Genomic DNA, 12847 nt, shown 5'->3' on the forward strand with positions numbered 1-12847 from the left:
GCCAATCAAGATATTCAGGAAGCACTCGGTTATTCTCATGGGTATTTGTAGTCCTCATATACCGTACATTGTGAGAAATATTTTAGATGACCCTAATATGCTTGCTAGAAATTTTAAACCCTCACATATACCTCGTAAGGTCTTAGAAACCATATAAATCCATTGGGATTAAAATATAATTAACTTAGTGATAGTGTTCGTGGAAAGGAGAGATGTTTGGCATCTTCCCCGACAAGGGTGAGAATAGCCTTCAAGCTTACCTGTTACCTACATATCCGGATAATTACATTAGTGATAGAACTTTGTCTCTGCTGTATAATTCATGCCTATGAGATATCCACCACAACAGGTTCATATATATATTATAGACTGTTCTATAAAAATATAATAAATAAAAAATGCTTCAAATTGGTTTATCCTCATGCTTGTGGCCTCAATGAACATTGAAGTGGATTGTCCTTGTGTGTTTGGTCTTGATGAAAGTTAAAATGGGTTATCCTTGTGCATGGGTGAAATTCTTGTGCTAGCTCTATAGAGCAAGTCTCTTATTGATATGTGGGACTTACAGGTGTAGAATCAACATCCTTAGGAGAGACCTGTTCCATGGCAAGGAGACATGAGATACTTCAACGTGTATACAATCTCAATCTTAGGGCCGACTCAACAACTTTGGGGCCTTAGACGAAAATTTTAAGTGGGGCCTTTTTTATATTTAAATATTAATCAAATAATATATATTGAATTTTTTTATTTAAAATCTATTTTTCTTGCTTTTTGATATGCAAAATTGCTAATTATGTTTTTGTATTTAAGTTCTTCTAGCATTTCTTTTTCAATTGATAATATAACTAATTCACTTAATCTTTCTTGTGACATAGTAGACCTTAAATAAGATTTTATTAATTTTAATTTTGAATTTTTGAACAATTTATAATTAAAAATGATAATTTAACTAAAAATAAAATTTAAAGTATAGAAAAATAGAACCTAGTTATTGCAATTTTTCTAAAGTCATGGCCACTTTAAAGCATAAACCTACACAAATAAAAATTAATTTCTTACATGATTCAATAAATTAGTGTCACTATAATATAAATGAGTTGATATGATACACATCAAATTATTGATTGGTATGATTATTTATAATAATTGATAAAGTAAAAAAACGTGTTGTCCTATGACAGTGGGCTGTGCAGCTTATGCAACCTGTGCAGTGTGCAGTGTGCAACTGTGCAGTGTGTAGTGTGCAACTGTGCAGCCTGTGCTCGCACTGCATAGTTGCACACTGCATAGGCTGCAATGGGGCCTTTTTAATGCATTTTATTGACCAATAAAAGTACTTAAAATTTTTTTAATTAAAATATATAGATAAATATATTATATATATAATTTTTTTTTTACAAGTAGGGGCCTTCTTTTATTTGGGAGTCTTAGGCGATTGCATCAATTGCATCACCTATTGAGCCAGTCCTGCTCAATCTCAATAAAAGTCCACACTCATTGAACCGAAGTTGTGGGAGTGGCTAGCCTCTGGACTAGTTATGGTCTTGGAACAAGTATTAGCATTGCATTATTTTATTCATTTTACATAAAAAATTATTTGCTAAGTTACAAATCACATCAAGGCAAATATGAAAAAGTCTCGGGACAAAAGATCAACTCAAATAAGACTACCCTTTTTTCAATAAGATTGTGTATGATATCACAAAAGAGCTATTAAAAAATCTTCTTGGAGTTTTGAAGATTAAAGAGTACAAAAAATATTTGGGTTGCCTGCAATGGAAGGGAGGAGAAAAATGGTGAGTCTAAATTATATAAAGGATAGGGTTTGGGGGAAATTGCAAGGATGGAAGGAAAAGCTCTTTTTCACAATTCGAAAATGAAGTTTTGTTGAAGGCCATGGTTCAAGCTATTCCTACTTTTGCTATGAGTTGCTTCAAACTGCCTATAGGTCTATTTCAAGATATTGAGATGCTTATTCGAAAATTTTGGTAAGATCAAAGGGGTGAAAGAACGAAGATTCATTGGAAGAAATGGAAAGTCTTATGCCAACCAAAATTGGAAGGGGGATTAGGCTTTAAAGACTTATGCAAGTCCAATGAAGCAATGCTGGCCAAGCAAGTTTGGCATCTAATTCACGACACAGATTCCTTATTTTATAGAGTATTCCAGGCAAAATACTTTCCAAATATTTTCATTTTTGAAGCAAAGTCTGCCTCAAGTTCGTTTGCATGGAAAAATATTTTGCACTCTAGAAAAATTATTGCAAAAGAGGCTCGTTTGAGAATTGGAGATGGTAAGTCCATTGGTATTTTTCTTGATTATTGGCTTTTAAATTCTGCAGAAGGTAGAGTGGTTTCTCCCCCAAATTTACTGTCACCCGAAGCCAATGTTGACACTCTCATTGATTCTCTCATGGGTTGGTGGAATTCTCATCTCATTGATCTATGTTTTTATCCCCCCGTAGCTCAACATATCAAATCTTTGCCCCTACGTTCCACTCCACAACCTGACATCCTCATCTGGCCGAAGGAAAATTCTGGAAATTACACGGTGAAATCCGGATACAGGCCACTCATGGAGTCCTTTACTCTTGAATCAGACAAACCAATAATTTCTACTGCTCAGAAGAAATTTTGGAAGCAAATATGGAAACTAAAAACTCCAGGTAAGATAAAGCACTTCCTGTGGAAATCATATACCAACTCTTTGCCCATTAGAGAGAATCTGGTGAGGAGGACCATCCTTCATGATCCCATTTGTCAGTTATGTTCCAATGAACTCGAATCGGTATTACATGCTTTGTGGAGTTGTGAGAAAGTGCAACATGTATGGAATACAGATTTTGGTTGGGTAGACAGAGCAAAAGCTGCTTCGGGCCCTTTCTCAGATTTGGTTCAACTAGTTCAGGAAAAACCTTAGGCAGTCCCCCTCTTCGCAGTGATAGCTTGGTCTCTATGGTACCATAGAAACAAGATTGCAAGCTTTGCAAAGGAGTATCTTTGGGGCTTTAAGCCAGTAAATCCCACAATGGCAGATGAGTTATGCATAAAAAATGGTGTCCCCTTCCCTCAAATTCTATCAAGACAAACTTTGACGGCGCTATGTTTGACGAATCAAATGAAGTTGGTCTTAAGAGTAATCATTCATAACTCTGCAGGTGAAGTCATGGCTACCTTGTTAGAAAATATAAAAAGGCCACCATCAGTTGTGACATTGGAGTTACTGGCAGCTAGGAAAGTTGCAATTTTTGTCCACGAATCAGGATTCCATCAGCCTTCTTTTGAAGGAGATTCTAAGATTGCGATTAACTCTTTACAGAGTAAAGCGATATGTCTTATGTAAGCTTATTACAAACCTTTTCCTTCTCTCATGTTGTTAGGGAAGGAGGGTCATCAAATAGCTCATGGCTCATAGTCCGACCAGAAACCCGACGGCCCATGAGGCTAATGGGTGGCCCAACCCGTTTTTTATTGAGACCCATGGGTAGCCCACTAGCTGAGTGGGTCAGGCCGTGGGCTAGTTTTTATGCCCATGGGTACCCGGTGGGCTAGCCCAGAAGCCCAGCTGATTAGCCCAGCCCGTTGCCCAGCCCAATAACTCATAATTCATAACAAAAATATATAGGAGGTGTATGAATGATTGATCTTGAAATATTATAGAAGAATTCCTTAAGAGAACTCCCTCAACCACTAAGATACTTAAAGTAATTGTGTTAAATTTAGTTTACTAAATATTTTTTTTTTTAGTAGTCTAGCAAATTTGAATTAACCATTTGACATTTTTTTTTATTAAAGATAAAAATAAAAAACTATTCAAAGCCTTAATAAAAATTTTAAATAGGTTTCTGTCAACAAAATAAAAAATTATATAGATTTGACTATAAAAAAAAAATTGTAATTAAGTATTAAATTCTTTGATTCTTTCCTTTATAAAAATAGATTGATTATTCCCTTATAAAAATTGATTCTTTCCTTATAAAAATAATAAAATAATATGCTAACACAAGCCCATGGCTAACCCATTTGGTCCAACCTGATAGCCCAGCTCGCTAAAGACAAAATGGGCATTGCCCATGGACAAGGTCATAGGTTGGAGTTTTCTCTTTTAGCCCAACCCGACCCAGCCCGTTAACTAGTTGATAGCCCATAATGCCCAGCCCACTGTGCCCATGGGCTAAGTAAAAATGGGCTGGCCCGACCCGACCCGGCCCATTGACGACCCTAACGCCTTAGCCTAGAAAGCAAGGCTTCTATTTCACCCAATTTAATTTCTAATGCGTCCGCTGATTTACCAATTATTTGAATAATATGGAAGCAATTATTTTTTTCTCAAAAAAAGAAAAAATCCTTTATATTGGCCCAAAATTAAATTTTGCCTTGTAAGTTTCAATTTAATCATTTTAGTCATCCAACTTTATTGTTATTCAATGTAATCCACTTGTTTAAATCTATCAAATTGTATTGTTAGCATGCTAAAATGATGTCATTTAACTATTTTGTGAGCTTCTTAGATAATAAAAAAATTAAATAAACAAATATAAAATTATTTTTTAGGGATAATTTAGAGCTTTTAGCCGTTTGGAACTATTTATTGATTATGTTATTCCACAACCAAAACTTTTATTTATTAATTAAGTACATTATTCGACAGTATCACTATTACTATTCTCTTAAAATAATTAAAATTTTGGCATTATCCACTTGAAATTATCTAATGTTCAAACTAATGCAATTTAATCTTTCAATTAAATTGTAATTAATTGTTTAAATTTCTTATACAGTCATAATAAAATCTTACAACATGTTCACAACTAATCAAGTTGTTAACCCAGCCTAGCTAAATAAAATAAATAATAATGTTGTTTTGATTTGTAGTGAGTTCCAATATGATCTTTATTATTTTAGTTTTAACTAAAGTGGGTTGACAACTAATGTTATGAAAATGTCGTAAGATTTTGAGTCTATGATAATTATGTTGTTTTTTTATTTTTTTTAAAAACCTATGATCTAAGCATTGTTTTGCACACACAAAAATCACAAATTAATCATTGATTGCACAATCACAACTTGTGATGTAAATTTTGAGGTCAAGGTCATTTATGAAATTTTAACCCATATAAAATTATCATTTTATCCTTAGTGCTAAAAAGTTTCTATTTTTAATTTTTTATTAGTCGCTAACCCGTGCGATGCACGGAAAATTTATAATGCTAAAAGGTTAGCACATCAAATGCTTTTATGTCAATTTTGCAAGAAAAATAATTTGAGTGCTAATTCAAAAAAATTTATTATCTCACAAAGACATATACCTAATTCTTAATTTGGGTAGGCCAACCAAGGTTGAAAGTAAAATATATATACATAGTGTGATTGTCATGTAAATATAATTGATATAAAATATAGTTATTACTCCAATGTCACCAATCACAACAATACAAAGAAAAGTATATAGCTTGCAAATTCAAGAATACTATATTTTCCTATAGAAACTGGTAATAGAAATAGAAATAGCTATCATCTGAAGCTTAGATAACACATTACCAACGTAAATCCCTACAATATGTTATATATGTAAAGCTTTTATATATATATATATATATATATATATTTTATCAAACTATTTACAATTACATACTAAACTTAGGCAAGAAAAAGAAAAAGTAAAGAGAAGTTCATAAGCAAAATAAAAATCACCAAGAAATTATTAGCTCGTGAATCCCCACTCTTGATCACTTTCTCTCTAAAGTCTATAGTCTAAACCTCTCACACTAAATATCGAATATATGTTTTGTTATGAATCGAAGTAGTTTATAATATATTCTTTATAGAAAGCTTCAAGTATCTTCCCAACCAAATTGAAAGCATAAAAGTTAAATAAGGAATAGGAAGGGAACCTGAGTCTCACGATTCTTTGCTGCCACAATAGCCAAAGAGCTCGCTCAAACAGTGACTTTTATATGAGTGGTGTCTCCCTTTGTTAATCTTTTAGTGTGTCATGTTTTGTGGAGGAAGAACGTTGTATATAGGAAAACTAATTAGGCTAAACACCATTAGAGAGTGTTAAGCCGCTAAGATAATTGCTAGGGTTTTGAGATAGGAAGAGAAAAGTCCTAAATGTTTGTCTCTCTTAACTCCAATTATTAGCCTAGGCCTCACCAGTTATATTATTGCTAAGGTTTATTGAACAAAAATAATTTTATATAAATAAAATAATAATTTTATTTATTGTGCTGACGGAGAAAATTGTGAGAGTTTCAGAGGTTTCGGTTTTATATATATAGATTATGAAGGATTGTGATAGTTACAAAATGAATATTTACACATCAACTATCACAAAAATATGCCATTTTAACATATATAAAAGTTAATTTATTATTTTAGCACACCTTTTACAGTTCACCTTGCATCATATCTTATATTCTTCAATTCAATACATTAAAATAATATATTCAACGCATTAAAATAATAGTAACTCAATCTTAGCTCAATACAAAACACAACCCAGTGGTAGTGGCCACCAACCAACAACCACCACATTCTCCACAAACCAAAACACAAAAAAGCCAACAACCACCACTGACAAATAGACCCACCACCTGAAGAACCTAGCAACCACCACCCACAACCTAGCCACCATGATCCACAACCAAGGTTGTCAAAATCGGGATTCTACATAGGATTGTTAAAGGAAGATGGAGTCGTAGATCGTAGGATTGGATCGTGAATCCTAAGATCCTATATATTTTCATATTTAAAGCAAAAAACGCATTTATAATGACTTTGTATGTTGAATAATCACGTAAATTATAAATCCATCCATAAAAAAAAAACTAAGATTTGCATCATATGATGTAATTTTCATGTCATACATCGCTAAGTCTATACTAACGAAACAAATATATTTAAGTTTTGACCCAATGTTTCTAAAAAGTTTAATATATGTTTAATTAGCAACCAAATACCAAAATATTTATCAAAACATATGGAAAATATTTTCCAAGTTCAAAGTTCCAAGTTCGAAATCCAAAATAAGTTAGCAAATGAAAACTAGCTAACTACGATATGAAATTCAAAAGCAAGATGAATATTAAGGTGAAGTAAACATTTAATTATTCCCATTCTAAGGTTCTAATAACCACCGTCCTAAATTCCTAATCATCATCATCCATTTCATCATCTATGTAGACATTATATATTTGTATACTAGAACTGCAAAAGACATCAAGATACAATTTCACACTCAACTATTCAAGTTATACCACTCAACAACAATTAAAGAGCAAGCTCAAAAAAAATCAATCAATCAATATACAAATACAAGCATAGCTGATAAAATTATATTATAAAAATTATTTTAGTAATATTAGAACACAAATTAGCATATTGATCAAACAAATTTAACGACATTATAGCTTAAAAGGCAACAAAGCTAATTCAAATTCTTCATTAGAAATGATGAAGCATTCCTTCATTTTGATTATAAGTGAACTAGAAATTAGAAAACATTTGCTTAGGTTAACATAATTTTTAAAAATAAAAAAATAAAAAAGTCATACCATCACAACATGAAAAATAAAAACCTTCAAAGCTTCATCAAAACCAAAAATTTATCCCATAAAAAAAAACCAAAAATTTATGTTTTTGGTAGGATCAGTAGAATCCCATACAATCCTGCATATGATTCTACCATTTTTACGATCCTAGTATGATCCTAAATGTTTTAGTGAGGTGAGATCGTAAAATTGTGCGATCCTACGATCCAGATCGCGATTTTGACAACCATGTCCACAGCCACCATCGATGGAGACTCACACCTAAAGAAACCCAACAACCACCATTCACAGCCCAAAAAATTCGATCCACAATCCAGCCACCAAGATCCACCCCACAACCACCACAAACAAAGATCCATTCCTAAAAAACCTAGCAACCACCATTCATAGTCTAGAGAAGCCAATCTACAACCAATCACCACCGATAAAGAGACCCACAACCAAAAGAAACCGAGCAACCATCGGCACCACCACAATCTACCACCACCATCGAAGATAGAGGGGGACAAGAGAGGAGAGGTGCCTGCAAAAGAGATAAGAAAGGAGAGAGGAGATATAAATGTGTGAGAGAGAAAAGAGATTTGATATTTTCTTAGTGAGGTGGATGCATGGCGTGGTGTAGGGAGGTGGTTGGCTTGGTGAGGTGGAGGCATGAGAGAGGAAGAGAGGAGATGCTAGGTGAGAGTGAGAGGAAGAGGAAGAGAGTCTAATTTTCTCAAAGCAAATGGTAGAGAAAAGTGTAAAGTAGGTGAGAGGAGAGAGAGATAACTAGAATAAAAAATTAATTTTTCTTTTTAGCATTTGTGTCCGTACCCTTCTAAATTCAAAATGAAACTATTCATCCATGCCAAAAATTTTGGCATTTAAAACATCTCATGTGAGAAGTTTTTTACAGTCTGATGTGTCAAATGTCAAATATTTGACATTTGACACATCTGATGCTAAGAGCATTAACATTAGATGTTGTATAAATATGATATTTTCACACACCAAAACACTTATTTTATTATTTTAACACACCATTTTACAGTTCACTTTACATCACATATTATATTTTTCAATTCTATACATTAAAATAATATATAAAAATATTAAAATAACATTAAAAAAAACCATCAATATAAAAAATACAAAATAAAAACCCACTCCATACACAAACACAACTAGTAACAAACCCACCACCATACACAGCACAGCCCGCCATCACTACCCATAGGTACAACCCACCACCACCAACAAAAATCCACCAACCGCCACCACCACCCAATACTACTATAAAAAAAATCCCCAAAATCAACACAAAACTATCCCAAAAAAAAAAATGAAGAGATGAATCAACTTCATTTATACAACCCAATATACAGAGAGAAATGAGAGAAAAGAGCTTGAAAAAGAACCAACTCACCCATAGTCACAATCACATGGAATCCACGAAAAAAAAAAAAAAAAAAAAAAAAAAAAAAAAAACAGAGGGAGATCAGAATGAGAGATCTCAACGGCGACAGCCAATCTTAATGGCAACGGCTTAGGTGGAGAAAAAAAAAAAAAGACAGAGAGGGAGAGTGACAGGGAAAAAAAAAAGAGATAGAGAAGGCGCAAAGAAAGTAACAGAAAAAAAAGAAAAAAGGGGAAAAAAAGAAAGAAAAAGGGAGAGGTGGAGGTTCTGGAGAAGAAAGAAGAAGAAAAAAAGGAAGATAAGTGAGAAGATGAAGTGATAGGAGGAGAAAAAAAGAAGAAAAAGAAAGAGAGAGAAGAAAGAAAGTCATAAATGAAGAGAGAGAAAAGGAATAAAAAACTATTTTTTTAGCATATTTGTCCATACCGTTCCAAAGATGGAACAGTACTATTCATATGTGCTAAGTATTATGACATATAGAACATCTCATGTGAGGGATTTTTTGGTGTTTGGTGTGCCAAATGCCAAATATTTGGCATTTGACACACCTAATGAGAATGCTCTTAATGCTCTTATTAGTAGTAGGAGTACCTTAACGAGTGGCATTGTGAACACGCTAAGGAAACTAAAGACAAATCTCACTTGCATAAATACCCTTTAAATTGAGAATGGCCTAACTCCCTAGCTAATAACATTATAAAATTCAACCTTAGCCCAATATGCTAAGTAATAACTAATGTGATCCCAATAATGCTATGCTACTTATGGAGAAAATATTTCACAACTATCGTAGTGATAAGCTGTGAATGATAGATAATAAAGTGAAAAATATAATAAATATGACAAAGTTTATAGTTTGAAGAAAAACCCTTTAAACTTTTCCTATATCTTTTTATTAAATGTGAATTTTGACAAATTCACCATTAGATTGCATTTTATTATTATATTCTCTATGCTTGCAAAATTTTAAAAATATTAAAGATCAATAGCTAATTAGCTATGTTATCAATCAGGGATGCTATCTTCGAAAGTGACTCGCATGCTGTCTAACTTACACTCACGAGCTCCACTCCCACCCACGCTTCAATTGTCAACATCATTGCCAACACTCACCACAAGATGCATGGATTCAGTACTTTTAATTTTTCACATGTTAAAAGACAGGGTAATAGACCAACGCATCTCCTAGCAAGTTTTGCTAAAGGAATTGATTCTTATGTAACTTGGTTAGAGGAAACTCCCTCCTTTATTGAGTCCTCTACATTAAATGACGCTATGTATTTGTCTTCACTTCAATAAAATTGACGTATTTCTTATCCAAAAAAAAAAAAAAAGTTTAAATTTTAAGTTTTTATTGTCTTAAATTATGCATAAAAAATAAATTTATGATTCAAAGAGTAAATAATATCCGATTTAAATAGGGGCGGCAAAATCAACCCAAACCCATTTTCCCACCCAAACTCACCCAATTATTAATTGGGTTAAATGGGTATTAACCCAATTAAACCCAATTAACATTAATGTTTATTAGGTTCTAATTGGGTACCCAATTAGACCCAATTATGATCCAACTATTATTTTTACAAATCACCCAACTCTAAAATGCACCAAAACCACTAAAATGATCAAAATACCCCCTTAATCTAAAAAATGACCAAAATAACATCTAAACCTAAAAATGACCAAAATACCCCTAAAACCTAAAAAAGGACCAAAATACCCCCTTAAACCTAAAAACGACCAAAATACCCCTAAAACCTAAAAAATGACCAAAATACCCCTTAAACCTAAAAAATGACCAAAGTACTCAAAAAAAAAAAAACCAAAACAACCCAAAACCTACAAAATGACCAAAAATATCATCGAAACCCAAAAAATGACCAAAATACCCTCGAACCCCAAAAAATGACTAAAATACCCTCGAAACCTAAAAATTACCCAAAAAACCCCAAAACCCAAAAAACAACCAAAATACCCCCAAAACCTAAAAATGACCAAAATAACCCCAAAACCCATAAAATGACCAAAATACCCCCGAAACCCAAAAAAAGACCAAAATACCCCCCAAAACCTAAAAATTACCAAAAATACCCCCCAAAACCTAAAAAATTACCAAAATACCCTCGAAACCTAAAAATTACCAAAATACTCCTGAAATCCAAAAAATGACCAAAATACCTCCAAAACCTAAAAATTACCAAAATCCCTCTGAAACCTAAAAAATGGCCAAAATAACCCCAAAGCCTAAAAAATGACCAAAATAACCCCAAAACCTAAAAAATTACCAAAATACCCTCGAAACCTAAAAAATGACAAAAATACCCTTGAAACCTAAAAAATGGCCAAAATAACCCCAAAGCCTAAAAATTGATCAAAATAGTCTAGAAACCTAAAAATGACCAAAATACCCCCTAAAACTATAAAATGACCAAAATACCCCCTAAACCTAAAAAATTACCTGAATACCCATGAAACCTAAAAAATGACCAAAATATCCTCAAACCTATAAAGTGACGAAAATACCCCTAAACCTTTGAAATGACCCAAATAAACCCAAAACCTCTAAAATGGCCACAAATAACCTGAAACCTCTAAAATTACCAAAAATACCCTGAAACCCCTAAAACGACCAAAATACCTCTAAACGTATAAAACGACCAAAATACCCCTCAAAATATCTAAAATGACCAACATACCACTAATCCTATAAGATGAACAAAATACACCCGAAGCCTCTAAAATTACCAAAATAGGGGTTTGGGGTATTTTGGATGTTTCAAGGGTATTTTCGTTAAATTAAAGGTTCTAAGAGTATTTCAGTCATTTTGTAGGTTTTGAGGGAATGTCACTAATTTTTTAGGTTTTAGGGGTGTTTTGTTAACTTTAAGATTTTAGGGCCATTTTTTGTAATTTTCTAGGTTTTGGAGGTCATTTAATAACTTTTTAGGTTTTGGGAATATTTCAATCATTCTTTAGGTTTTCGAGGTATCTTAGTCATTTTTAGGTTTAGGGGGTATTTTGGCCATTTTTTATGTTTAGGGAGTATTTTGGTCATTTTTTAGTTTTAGGGGGGATTTGGGTAATTTTTTTTAGGTTTAGGGTGTATTTTTATCGAATTATAGGTTTGAGGGGCATTTTTGTCATTTTATAGGTTTCGGGGTATTTTGGTCATTTTTTAGGTTTTGAGGATATTTTGGTCATTTTAAGGTTTAGGGGTTATTTTGGTCATATTTAGGTTTTAGGGGTACTTTGGTCATTTTTAAGGTTTCAAGGGGTATTTTAGTTAATTTTTAGGTTTCAAGGATATTTCGATCTTTTTTAGGTTTTGAGAGTATTTTGATCATTTTTTGGTTTCTAGGTTATTTTGGTCAATTTTTAGGCTTTGAAGTGATTTTGGCCATTTTTAAGGTTTCAAGGGTATTTTGGTCATTTTTAGGTTTCAGAGTTATTTTGGTTAATTTTTAGGCTTCAAGATTATTTTGGTAATTTTTTAGGTTTTGAGGGTATTTTGGACATTTTTTTTGGGTTTTGGGGGTATTTTGGTCATTTTTAGGTTTCGGGGGTATTTTGGTCATTTTTTGGGCTTTAGGGGTATTTTGTCATTTTTTATGTTTCGAGGGTATTTTAGTAATTTTTTTGTTTCGGGGGTATTTTGGTCATTTTATGGATTTTGGAGGTATTTTGGTAATTTTTAGGTTTCAGGGATATTTTGGTCATTTTTTGGATTCCTGGGGGTATTTGGTCATTTTGTACGTTTTGTGATTATTTTGGTAATTTTTAGGTTTTAGGGATATTTTGGTCATTTTTTGGGTTCTGGGGGTACTTTGATCATTTTGTAGGTTTCGTGATTATTTTGGTAATTTTTAGGTTTTAAGGGTATTTTGGTAATTTTTTAG

General features: G+C 32.7%; 1 pseudogene; it reads left to right on the top strand.

Annotated features, from left to right (window-relative positions):
- Window positions 1-193: 193 nt before the first annotated feature.
- Window positions 194-306, top strand: LOC126724668 (U6atac minor spliceosomal RNA; annotated as a pseudogene).
- The last annotated feature ends 12541 nt before the right edge of the window (window positions 307-12847 follow it).

The sequence above is a fragment of the Quercus robur genome, chromosome 4 (assembly GCF_932294415.1).
Source record: "Quercus robur chromosome 4, dhQueRobu3.1, whole genome shotgun sequence".
NCBI lineage: Eukaryota > Viridiplantae > Streptophyta > Magnoliopsida > Fagales > Fagaceae > Quercus > Quercus robur.